The 12,841-nt window shown below is 35.9% G+C and overlaps 1 protein-coding gene across 1 annotated transcript in view; it reads right to left on the bottom strand.

Annotated features, from left to right (window-relative positions):
• Positions 1–12,841, bottom strand: part of LOC115851494 (uncharacterized) — a 206,618-nt gene that overhangs the window by 40,595 nt on the left and 153,182 nt on the right. The gene's annotated exons all lie outside the window — the stretch shown is intronic.

Below are 12,841 nucleotides of genomic sequence, written 5' to 3'. Positions count from 1 at the left end.
ACATACAAGCTTAAGCTGGTGCACTGAATACTGAACTTGGAAAAGATGCTTCTAGCACAGTCCAAGGAAACTCTGAGGCTGTAATTTTCAATAGGCAATCCAAGCCCTTTGGTTAGCAGTGGTCTTGGATGAAGATTATTTCACCTGGCAACACCTGAGTGCAAGGATTGGCATTCTTGCACCTGAGTGCAAGGATTGTCATTGTAATTGGTAGCCTTAAGGGAAACTGGTTCTTTGTCAGGAAATCCACTCACAGCACCTGCTGTAGGACCCTGTGAATCCCAGCTATTCCTGGCATGAATTTCACTGTAATATGATTAAAACAATCCTTACCTAGATGGGTCTTTTCTCAACAGAGGTACCCAGCATTAGGTAACAAGCTGGGACAAAATGAACCCAGGTACAGTTCCCTGCCAGGTGAGCCCCCTCAGGAAAAAAATTATAAAATGGGATACTCTGAACCATATTTAGGGATTCCCTTTTGTAATTAGTCCAGTGCAACTTATTGAACACTAGTAGGTGCTTAAAAATTCTTCAGTTGTGGAATCATTGATTCTGGTATAAACAAGTCTTATATGGGTTGAGCCCATGTGAGTCAGTTCTTCCCCTAAAACCTTAAAGAGCTGACAGTTGAAGTTATGGATATTTAAAACTAAGGCTGAAAGCCATAAGAGGCTTAGCAAATGTGCTAAGCCTACAGTGAATCCACAAAAAAACACATGCCAGTTTGCACTACATTGAATGATAAATCATGAGTCACCTACTTTCTTACCCTTTTACTCTTGTTTCTTCTATTCTAAGTCTTCCACTTATAACCTTTGTGACCTAGAAGAGAGCTGGGTGCTGAACTTTTTGGACTGGTGCTTTCCATGGCACTTCCAGTTAGCAAAAGGTGCAACTCAAGGTGGTTCTTCTTCCACTGCTTCTCCTACTTCTTTCTGCTCTCAGTGATTGTTGTTACTAGTGGTTTCTCTCCAGGCAGCAGGTCCTGTGATAGGTGTTTCCTGGGACAACCCTCTATACATCTAGTGCTACATCTAATGCCCTCTAAAATCCTTAGTTTGGCTTTGGGTCCCTTTGAGGCTGAAATGCTAGTATGATCAACACTATGGGGAAGTTTATAACATTGATGACCTTCATTAACATACAGTGAACACCAACAATGTTGTAAGCATTTCAGATAACAGTAGTGAATACTCCGGATGGGATTCTTTGACAGGAAGCATACTGTGGGGTAAGGAGAGGCACTTACTCTGTGAAGTTCTCTAGACAAGCATGTTCAGCACTCCCTCTAGCAGCATCAGGAAGTTAACCTGTGCATCATATTCTCTTCAGATAACACTGCCCTGGATTCCACATTCCCTTAGAGTGCTCCCATGACTAGTAATGATGCCAGAATGCTCAAGCCTCAGGTGTTCCAGTGTAAAGTCATTCACTCTCCCCTAGGCAGGTCCAAACTCAGGTCGCCAGAGGAGGTGGTGATTCTTCTTCATGTGCCTCAGGATACATGGAACATACAGAAAGGAAATGCTGATGTACCTTTGGCTTTCCTTTAGCTTCCCAAGATATGCAAAATGAACTAATTGGCTTTTCAAAAATGATGAGCACTTAACCTGTGTTTCAATCTTCTTTATGAGTCCTACCCAACGCAACCAAAAATAAAAACCTGTAAGAGATAATTCAGTAATGTTTCTCTCTGTTGCTCGACAGTTTACATCTTGAGTAGAGAGAGGCAAACAAAGTGGAGAAGGAATGTTATCCAAGCCCTTTGAGTCAATTACATTTCAGTGGGTTTACTGTAGATTCTATGGCTTAAACCTGAGTTACTTGGGTCAAAGTAACTATTGCTATTGTCAATTGTCTCCATACAAACAAAATTAACACATTGTAATTGTGTTGTCATATTCCTTGTCTTCTTCTAAAAGTCTAATAATTTATAAAATATAATGCACACATTCAGAAGCAAGCATATAAATTCAAACAGATTATATATTAAAACAATTCTTCATGGAGTACCAAAATGATTTTCTTCATATTACATTGTACATCACTGCTTATCATTCTAGGTTTGTTTGTTTGCAATATATATTGATAGCTCTAACGTTTTATATGCATTGCTTACTTCACAGAAGGTGACTGATTGGTAGATAGATAGATAGGTAGATGGAACTAGTGGCACACACATCAAACTACATTCTGCAAAACATTTTAAAGTATCATTTTATAAAGTAATAATTACAAGTAAGACATCCAGACTAAGTATGGGAGCCTACATTATGCTAATATCAAAAAGTAAAACTTTCCAAATCTTTTAGTTTTGGAACTCTTAATGTGGTCAACTAAAAATGATTTCCTGTTTCCAAGAAGTTGTTTTTCCAACAAGAAATCCTCTCTCTGGAAGTATCAGCTGTCTTCATAGTTATTTGATATTACTGCCTAGAAAAGTCTGGGGAGAAAAAGGAAAGAAAGTGGGAAAGGCCAATAGAGTGAAGGAAACACCTCTTGGAATTTCAAGGCAGAGAAATGTGGAATAAATTAGCTATGCCAACACATTTTATATAGAAAGTCTGAAGAACTGAGTAAAGAAGAGAAATATTCATATGAAGGACCATGTAACCTTTATACATGTAACTTCATATTAAATAAATTAAGCTGAAAAAAAGAGAAAAGAAAACAATTAAAACCTCTTATAAGAGACGTTTAGGAAATATTTAGTACATATAAATGGATGAATAATTAGAAGACAGGGATCAATGGAGTAGTCACTCAAGTATGCTCCTAAAATGTTATAGCTCTTGCTATTGCTGCTCTACTTATTTTTTTTATATTAAAGGTAGTTGTATTAGGGTTCTCCAGAGAAACAGAACCAATAGGAGAGATATATTTACATATATACATTAAAATATATTATACAATTTTAATAATTTAAAAATTCTGTAACTAATACTAGAATAGAAGAAAATAATGTAATATAACAGAAGATCAAGAAACAATGCTGTATATATAAAAATTTAATATATGACAGAGGAACCATATCAAATGATTAAGAAAGAAAAGTTTACTTAGTAAAAGAGCTAGCTAACTACTTGAGAATAAAAAATATCCCTACCTCATGCCACATAGCAAAATAAATTGCTAATTTACTAAAATTGAATATTAAAAATTGAGACCCTGAGATGCTAGAAGAAATATAGCGGCTATATAATTTTGAGGTGAGAGATAGTACTTTAAAACATAAGTAATATATTTATGAAAATTAGCCATACTTTCTGAAACAAACACAAATTTAATGAGAAGAGTAGCATTGTTTTACATTTTTGTAAATCCCTTTAATGTTTGGCTTAATAGAAAACATCTGGATTCTTATATCTGCTTCTGCATTCATCTGTGGTGATATCATATGTCATATAGCTTCTGGAAAGCTCCACTGTAAACTTGTGAAGGGATAAAAGTGAAAAAGGCAGATATATCTTAGTATTATTATGAAAATAGTTTTGACCTTTTAGGCCTCCAAAAAAGGTCTGTGAGACTACAAGAGGACTCTGACTCATACTTTCAGAACTCCTGTTATAGATTAATGTTAACCTTTATGTTGATAATATCTCTAAGGGACAATTTCATTTGCATTGCTCTGGAAAAGGTTTATCTGCATTACCTGTAGTTTCCTACAAGTTATCAGTTTCCTACCCATCTGGAGTTGCAAAATAGCCCAAGCAATCAAAGATGTACACTCTTAAAGAACTGGATAATCCCTTAAAAGGTACGAAAGGACACTTATAATCCAATAATCTCTTCTGTCCATTTCTCAGTGTCTCCTTCCCCCTGCCACCTTGCATCACTAGCTTCCACCACATTAAACATGCTAATATGCAAAAATTAGTTGGGGAAATTTCTGGACAGTAGTAAAATGAGAAGAAAGGAAAATTGGAACTCCTTCCAATGTAGTTAATGTAGCTGCTTCCACACTTAGATTCTCACAAAATCCCTTCCTTTCCAATCCTCTTTTTTAAAAATTACATTTTCCTAAAGAAATACTTCTTTATCTTCCTATTTCAGTCCTTTGCCCTTGTTTGGGAAATATTACCACTTTCTTCAGCATGTAGAAATTTCTTGGGGGTGGTGTCAAGATGGTGGTGTGGGAAGATGTGGAGTTCATGTCTCCCCAAAACTAGGGGGCCTGCTGTATGTGGGTGGGGGACTCTGACACCCAAGGAGATGGGAGGAACCCCCAAGTAAACCGGTAGGACGTGCAGCGGCTGAGGGGGGAGGAGAAGTGGAGGCCAGACAGGACCGATGCCCCCGAGGGGTGTCTGAGGGAGGGAGGGGATCCCACACCTGGAGAGACCCTTGGGGGCTCAGATCAGGGAGGAGCATGAGCTCTGCCCCATCAGCTGGGGAAGTCTCCTGCCTCTCAGCCTGGATCCTACTCCCACAGAGGCCCCCTCTGGGCAGTCTTGGTCCTGGGGGCATAGGAGAGAGGCTGAGGGAGAAAAGGAGAGGCAGGTGGGAGGAGCCCTCCAGGACTGGAGGAGTGGGAGAGGAGCAGAGGGTGTTGGCCCTGCCTGCTTGAGCCCAGGAAAGCTACTGAGCTCCGAGGCTGGTCCTCTGCCCTCCAAAGACCCCTTCAGGCTGCATGGGTCCTGGGCACATAAGAGGGAAGCCGGGGAGATCAGGAGAGGCAGGCTGGAAGAGCCCTCCAGCCTGTGGGATCTTCATTCATGAGCCGGGCATCAGGTGGAAGCTCCTGTGGTGGGAGCGCCAAGTACAAACCACTGGACTAACAGAGAACCTCAGACCCCAGGGAATATTCATTGGAGTGAGGTCTCCCAGAGGTCCTTATCTTGGCACCAAGACCCAGCTCTACACAACAGCCTACAAACTCCAGTGTTGGAAGCATCAGGCCAAACAACCAGTAAGACAGGAACACAATCACACTCATAAAAAAAAAAAAAAAGAGAGAGCAAAAATATGTCACAGATGAAGGAGCAAAGTAAAACTACAAAACCAAATAAACAAAGAGGAAATAGGCAATCTACCTGAAAAAGAATTCAGAGTAATGATAGCAAAGATCATCCAAAATCTCAGAAATAGAATGTAAGCACAGATTGAGAAAATACAAGAAATGTTTAACAAAGATCTAGAAGAACTAAAAAACAAGCAAACAGAAATGAACAACACAATAACTGAAATGAAAAATACACTAGAAGGAATCAATAACAGAATAACTGAAGCAGAAGAACAAATAAGTGATCTGGAAGACAAAATGGTGGAAGTAACTTCTGAGAAGCAGAATAAAGAAAAAAGAATGAAAAGAATTGAAGACAATCCCAGAGACCTCTGGGACAACACTAAATGCACCAACATTCGAACTACAGGGGTCCCAGAAGAAGAAGAGAAAAAGAAGTGGTCTGAGAAAATATTTGAAGAGATTATAGTGGAAAAATTCCCTGACATGAGAAAGGAAATAGTCACCCAATACAGGAAGTGCAGAGAGTCCCATACAGGATAAACCCTAGGAGAAATACACCAAGACACATATTAATCAAACTAACAAAAATTAAATTCAAAGAAAAAATATTAAAAGCAGCAAGGGAAAAACAAAAAATAACATACAAAAGAATCCCCATAAGGTTATCAGCTGACTTTTTTGCAGGCCAGAAGGGTGTGGCAGGATACACTTAAAGTGATTCAAGAGAAAAACCTACAACCAAGGTTACTCTACCAAGCAAAGATCTCATTCAGATTCGATGGAGAGATCAAAAGCTTTTCAGACAAGCGAAAGCTAAGAGAATTCAGCACCACCAAACCAGCTTTACAACAAATGCTAAAGAATGTTCTCTAGGTGGGAAACACAACAGGAGAAAAAGATCCACAAAAACAAACCCAAAACAATTAAGAAAATAATAATAGGAACATACATATTGATAATAACCTTGAATGTAAATGGATTAAATGCCCCAACCAAAAGATAGACTGGCTGAATGGATACAAAAACAAGACCCATATAAGCTGTCTACAAGAGAATCACTTCAGACCTAGGGACACATACAGACTGAAAGTGAAGAGATGGAAAAAGATATTTCATGCAAATGGAAATCAAAAGAAAGCTGAAGTCGCAATACTGGTATCAGGTAAAATAGACTTTAAAATAAAGACTGTTACAAGAGATAAGGAAGGACAGTACATAATGATCAAGGGATCAAATCAAGAAGAAGATATAACAATTATAAATGTTTATGCATCCAACATAGGAGCACCTCAATTCATAAGGTAAATGCTAACAACCATGAAAGGGGAAATCGACAGTAACACAATCATAGTAGGGAACATTAACACCCCACTTACACTAATGGACAGATCATCCAAACAGAAAATAAATAAGGAAACACAAGCTTTTAATGACACAAGAGACTAGATAGATTTAATTGATATTTATAGAACGTTCCACCTGAAAGTGGCAGAATACACTTTCTTCCCAAGTGCACACAGAACATTCACCAGGATAGAGCATATCTTGGGTCACAAATCAAGCCTTGAAAAATTTAAGAAAATTGAAATCGTATCAAGCATCTTTTTTGACAACAATGCTATGAGATTGGAAATCAATTACAGGAAAAAAACTGTAAAAAACACTAATACATGGAGGCTAAACAGTGCACACTAAAAAAGCAAGAGATCACTGAAGAAATCAAAGAAGAAATAAAAAAATACCTAGAAACAAGTGACAATGAAAACATGATGACCCAAAACCTACGGGACACGGCAAAAGCAGTTCTAAGAGGGAAGTTTATAGCAATTCAATCTAACCTTAGGAAACATGAAAAATCTCAAATAAACAATCTACCTTACACCTAAAGCAACTACAGAAAGAAGAACAGAGAAAACCCAAAGTCAGTAGAGGAAAGAAATCATAAGATCAGAGCAGAGATAAATGAAATAGAAGCGAAGAAAACAATAGCAAAGATAAATAAAACTAAAAACTGGTTCTTTGAGAAGATAAACAAAATTGATGAACCCTTAGCCAGACTCATCAAGAAAAAAAGGGAGAGGAAACAAATCAATAAAATTGAAATGAAAAAGGAGAAATCGCAACTGACAATTCAGAAATACAAAGGATTATAAGAGACTGCTACAAACAACTATATGCCAATAAAATGGACAGCCACAAAGAAATGGACAAATTCTGGGAAAGGTACAATTTTCTAAGACTGAACCAGGAAGAATTAGAGAATATAAACAGACCTATGACAAGTAATGGAATTGAAACTGTAATTAAAACTCTTCCAACAAACAAAAGTCCAGGACCAAATGGCTTCACAGGTGAATTCTATCAAATATTTAGAGAATAATTAACACCAGATCCTTCTCAAACTCTTCCAAAAAATTGCAGAGGGAAGAACACTCCCAAATTCATTCTACAAAGCCACCATTACCCTGATACCAAAACCAGAAAAAGATATCACAAAAAAAGAAAATTATAGACCAATATCACTGATGAATATAGATGCAAAAATAGTGAACAAAATTCTAGCAAACAGAATCCAACAACATGTTAAAAGGAGGATACATCATGATCAAGTGGAATTTATCCCAGGGATGCCAGCATTCTTCAATATACACAAATCAATCAATGTGATACACCATATTAACAAATTTAGGAATAAAAACCATAATCATCTCAATAGATGAATAAAAAGCTTTTGACAAAATTCAACACCCATTTATGATAAAAACTCTCCAGAAAATGGGCATAGAGGGAACTACCTCAACATAATAAAGGCCATATATGACAAACCCACAGCAAACATCATACTCAATGGTGAAAAACTGAAAGCATTTCCTCTAAGATCAGGAGCAAGACAAGGATGTCCACTCTCACCACCCTTATTCAACATAGTTTTGGAAGCCCTAGCCATGGCAATTAGAGAAGAAAAAGAAATAAAAGGAATTCAAATTGGAAAAGAAGAAGTAAAACTGTCACTGTTAGCAGATGACATGACACTATACATAGAAAAGCCTAAAGATGCCGCCAGAAAGCTTTGAGAACTAATCAATGAATTTGGTAAGGTTGCAGGACACAAAATTATTGCACAGAAAACTCTGGCATTCCTATACACTATCAAAAAAAAAATCAGAAAGAGAAATTAAGGAAACACTCCCATTTACCATTGCAAAATGGGAACTAGATCCCATATGCATGCCGCAACTAAGAGTTCACACGTCACAACTAAGGAGCCCGCCTGCCACAATTAAGACCTGATGCAACCAAATAAATTAATAAATAAATTAAAATAAATTAAAAAATAAAAAGTAAATATGACTGTGTCTATTCTAGTTCAGTATGTACTGCAGAAGAAAACGTGGCTTCTTTTCCCACTAGATCATCTTATAGGTAATGCTCATCATGGTGGACAATAAGATTACAAAACCAAATCTCAAATCCAAAATACATTCATGGGTACATACATACATGTATGTGTGTATACATCTGTGTGTGTGTGAAAAATAAAAGGCTATTTTTAAACCTTTTATCTTTACTTTGGCCTGTTCTTCTTAGAACAGACTCCACCATTCTTATTCTAAGAGGCATTTGACCCTTTCATGTCCCAACTGAGTGTGGTATTACAAAAGACATCATATTAAGTACAAGTGGCTTAGACTTAGTTTTCCTTCCTAAGAAGTAGTAGATTCAATTAAATTTTTTAAAGACTTCCCTTTCTAAAAGTATGTGTTTGAAAAGGGAGGAATTGCAGATAGGGAGAGCTCCAGTTTGTATATAATATATGCGCAAAAATCTTACACCAACTGTGTGAACATGAGTAAGACTGAACAGACATTTGAAAATTTACCAACATTGCACTACCTTATCTTGTGATTTATATTAAGGTAAGGAAGACAAGTCAGTGCTTATTCTCATTACCAACAATCCTAAAAAGTTATTAATCCTAAATCTGACCTTAGGACTAAAGGAGCTACTTCTTTTATGCTGTCAGTACAAAACTGGAGTCATGAGGAAGTCTAAGTGTGATTCTAGAGATAGAAAATTGGCTAACTTTGACCACAAGAAACAGACTTTAGTGAACCATGCTGTAAAATCCTTTCTCCTTTTCCTTCTCTCTCTCCTTCTCCTTCTCCCTTTCCTTCTTCTTCTTCAGGAACAGAGGCAGAAATGGCAGTGATATGAAGCTTTTAGTTTAAATAAGGATTGGCAAACTCTGATCCATGAATCAGATCTGACCCTCTGCCTATTTTCGTATAGTCTGTGAGCTAAGAATGTTTTTAAATGGTTGAGATTAATCCAAAATAATAATGACATTTCAGGACACATGAAATTCAAATTTCAGTATTTATAAATAAAGTAATATTGGAACAGCCACATTCATTTGTTTATATATCATATATCATTGCTTTCATGCTATATTGGCAAAGTTAAGTAGCTGCAACAGAGACCGTATATAATACTCTCATCACTTCACACGCCTGCTCTGTGCACTACAAATCACAGTGATGTAATTATAACTCAACAGCATTTCAAATGTCATGCATATGATTTTTACCATGAAATGATTTTTATGAATTGCCAGTGTGTATCTATCATGTCGACACAAGAAGAGAAAACTGCACTTTGAAAATTGTACTTTTAAGGCACAATGGAGTATGGATTATTTTATTATTGAATTAGATGCAGAAGAATGGTGTTTATTATGAAGTGACACTATAGCTGTACTAAAATAATTCAATATACATCAACATTACCAGACCAAGCATTCTATACACATATAGTGTATAGTTGGACAAATTTACCAAGCTTGTGAAAGTTTCTTGAACAAGAAGAACTGCCCTCAATCAGTATTATTGAATACTGAATAGCTTTGGATGGTAGCCTTTGCTGCAGCCTTGATAATGTCTCTTAATGAATTAAATCTAAAGTTATGAGGCAATACAGAGTTTATGTGTGAAACTTACACTGCAGCAAAGACATTTGGACAACTAATATTTTCTTGAGTGACAAATAATTTTAAGCTGCCTTATACACATCACGTGTTGGCAAAGTTAAAACAAGAGTCAAGATTTTTATCCCCATACAAATTTACAGCGAGTACATTTTTGAGGCTCAAACTACAGTTCCAGCAGCATTTTTCAGATGTCGATTGATGCAAGTGGAAAAGAAATTTCATCATTTCAAAACCATCTAACTGTACAATTGAGAAGTTTTCACCTAACCGTCAATTGGAAGTGATTAATCTGAAGTGTATTGACATACTAAAAGGCAAATATCAGAAGAGGAATCTCACAGAGCCTTGTTAATGTATTTCAAATTTTAAATATGATTAAAATCATATGCTGGTGGATTGATAACAGTATTTGGCAGTATTATCTCTGTGAAAAGACATTTTGAAAGATGAGATACTTTATAAAATCTCATTACAGATAACATTAACAGATGAATATTTATAATGGATTCTGATGACTGGGGACACTAACTTCAAACTCCAATGAAGCAAAAGGTTATACCCCTTCCTCAAAAAAGAGAATTCCATTTTTTAATTTATAGTCCTGTATTACAAAATATTATTTTGTAGTTCTCAAAATAATTTGACTCCTGGAGTACTCAATTACAATCATAATATACATTTCATCAATTTAAAAATATGTAGAAACTTGTTTTCTTTCTTCTTATGTAAGTACCTACACACTATCCTTCATTTTTCACTTGGCTCACAAACTTTAAAATATTTATTATCTGGGCCTTTACAGAAAAATTTGCTGACCTCTGATCTAAATGAAGTAAATCTGAATTCTGGTTCCACCAGCAGAATGTAGAAGAAACTGATGGCAGGAAGAAGGTGCTGGAGGCCACTGACCCCTGGTTGGGATGATTCTGGTCTTAAGGACTGCAGGGAAAGAGATTGGCTGCAAGGGTCATATCTGAGATTTTCTTCTCTCAAAGAGAGCAGAGGCTAGCATAAGGATTAATTCTCTTATTGTCAGAATTAGCCAGGTGTCTTTGAGAATCTTTGACCACAAGACCTTTAGGAAAGACTGAACCAATGTTAAATTTTTTAATTTGCACAAATAAAGAAATAAAACATTATTTTATTTCCCAATGTTGCTAAAACCAGACCCTGCTTATGCATACATAGAGAAAATTCTGCAGGGTGCCCACCAACATGTTAATATTGGTTCTCTCTGGGTCACAGGCTTATAGGTTATTTTACTATTTTCTTTTCTCTAATCTTTTTTCCCCCTGATCTTTCTACACTGGATATTTGTTATTTTACTCTTTCACTTGTCTTTTATATTTTTTCCTTGATGTTTCCACAGTGATTATATTTTATTTTAAAATTCATACTTTAAAAAATTACTCCAATTTAAAGTTATTTTCTTATTTATTAATGTTCCAAAATCATCGTGGGAGAGGACAAATTTTTACCATTTATTTTCAGATTACTTATGAGGAAAAAAGGTTGTAGTTGAAAGAAAGATCAGTAAGCTAACTAAGTGTTTCCTCTGTAAGCACTTTCATTTTATTTCTTCAAGAAAACAAAATTAAAAAAAATATTAAAGAAATGCCCACATACAGACTAGGAAATAATGTTCCTAAGTAACTGAATATATTCATATCATTAACGAATACAGAAGGCACCATTGTTGCTAAAAGAAATACGAGCTTTTTTTTTCTTAAAAAAATAAAGTATACGTAAGGCAGTATAGAGAAAAGGAATGAACAGGCTTCTTGTCATGACATTAAAAAAGAAAAAGAAAACTTTTTAAATAGAATTCAAAATTACTTTATTGTTCATCGGTAAAAATTGTCTTACATTTTAAAAAAATCTAATCCTTTTACATTATCTCAAGTTATTCACAGCCCCGACCATTATGAATTCCTCTCACACTATGATTTCATGATGTGCTAAATACCTTTAACATGCTAACTGTGAGCCTGAGAAAGCATCAGGTTCTGGAAGAAGTTAGTTGTCCTAGACACTCAGCAGCGGGGCCAGGTTAATCACACTGTCACACCCCAGAATACTGAGATACTATCACTGTTCCTGCCAATGACTTTCTGTTTGTTTCCATAGAGTTATGTATTTATAGGAAAACGGTATGTTTTTCTAAACAGATGTTTGTGTTTGTTTACTCTGTTGACATAGAGAACACTTAGAAATTTTGGATAATTTCAATGATAAGAGATGACATTGACCAATGTGAGTATCATTAAAGCCCACTATAGCTACCTAATAAATTGCATGTATAAAATCACAAGTCTACTTTTTCTGAAACTAGTGTCAACTCTTCATGTCTTCTTACTAGCCTCTAACATTTTCAAAAAGAAATAAGGAAGATCTAGAGAAAATCAGAACAGGGACTATTAAAATATTTATTCACTTCATTTTCCAACGTTTTAGGAAAAAATAAAAAAGAATGAAAGACTCTGTACAGACCAGTGTGAAAAAATTATGCCTTGTCTGAACATAACCAGGCCAGGAAAATAACCACTTTTCATTTAGTATTGATACTTGTTTGCAAGTTCATCATCAAAAAGATGATATTTACCATTCCTAAGTTCTTCAAAGATATAGAGGATAAAGGAAGAGTTTTTATAATAATGTCTTTAGAACAGATTTTCATGTGAAGGGAGCATAGAATCACCAGTGGTTCTTTTTGTCAGCATACCTCTGGGAGGTACGTTAGGATTAAGTCTACTCTAATCACCATTTTTTAGCTGACAAAGGTGGATTTTGAACTAATGTGTTCAAACATGAAGTTTGCTCACGTATGAAAAAAGAAAAAAGATCAAGTCAAACTAGTCTTTATCACTAGTCTGGCAATCAATCAC

The sequence above is a fragment of the Globicephala melas genome, chromosome 14 (genome assembly GCF_963455315.2).
Source record: "Globicephala melas chromosome 14, mGloMel1.2, whole genome shotgun sequence".
Taxonomy (NCBI): Eukaryota; Metazoa; Chordata; class Mammalia; order Artiodactyla; family Delphinidae; genus Globicephala; species Globicephala melas.
This window is presented reverse-complemented; position numbering and strand designations above follow the sequence as displayed.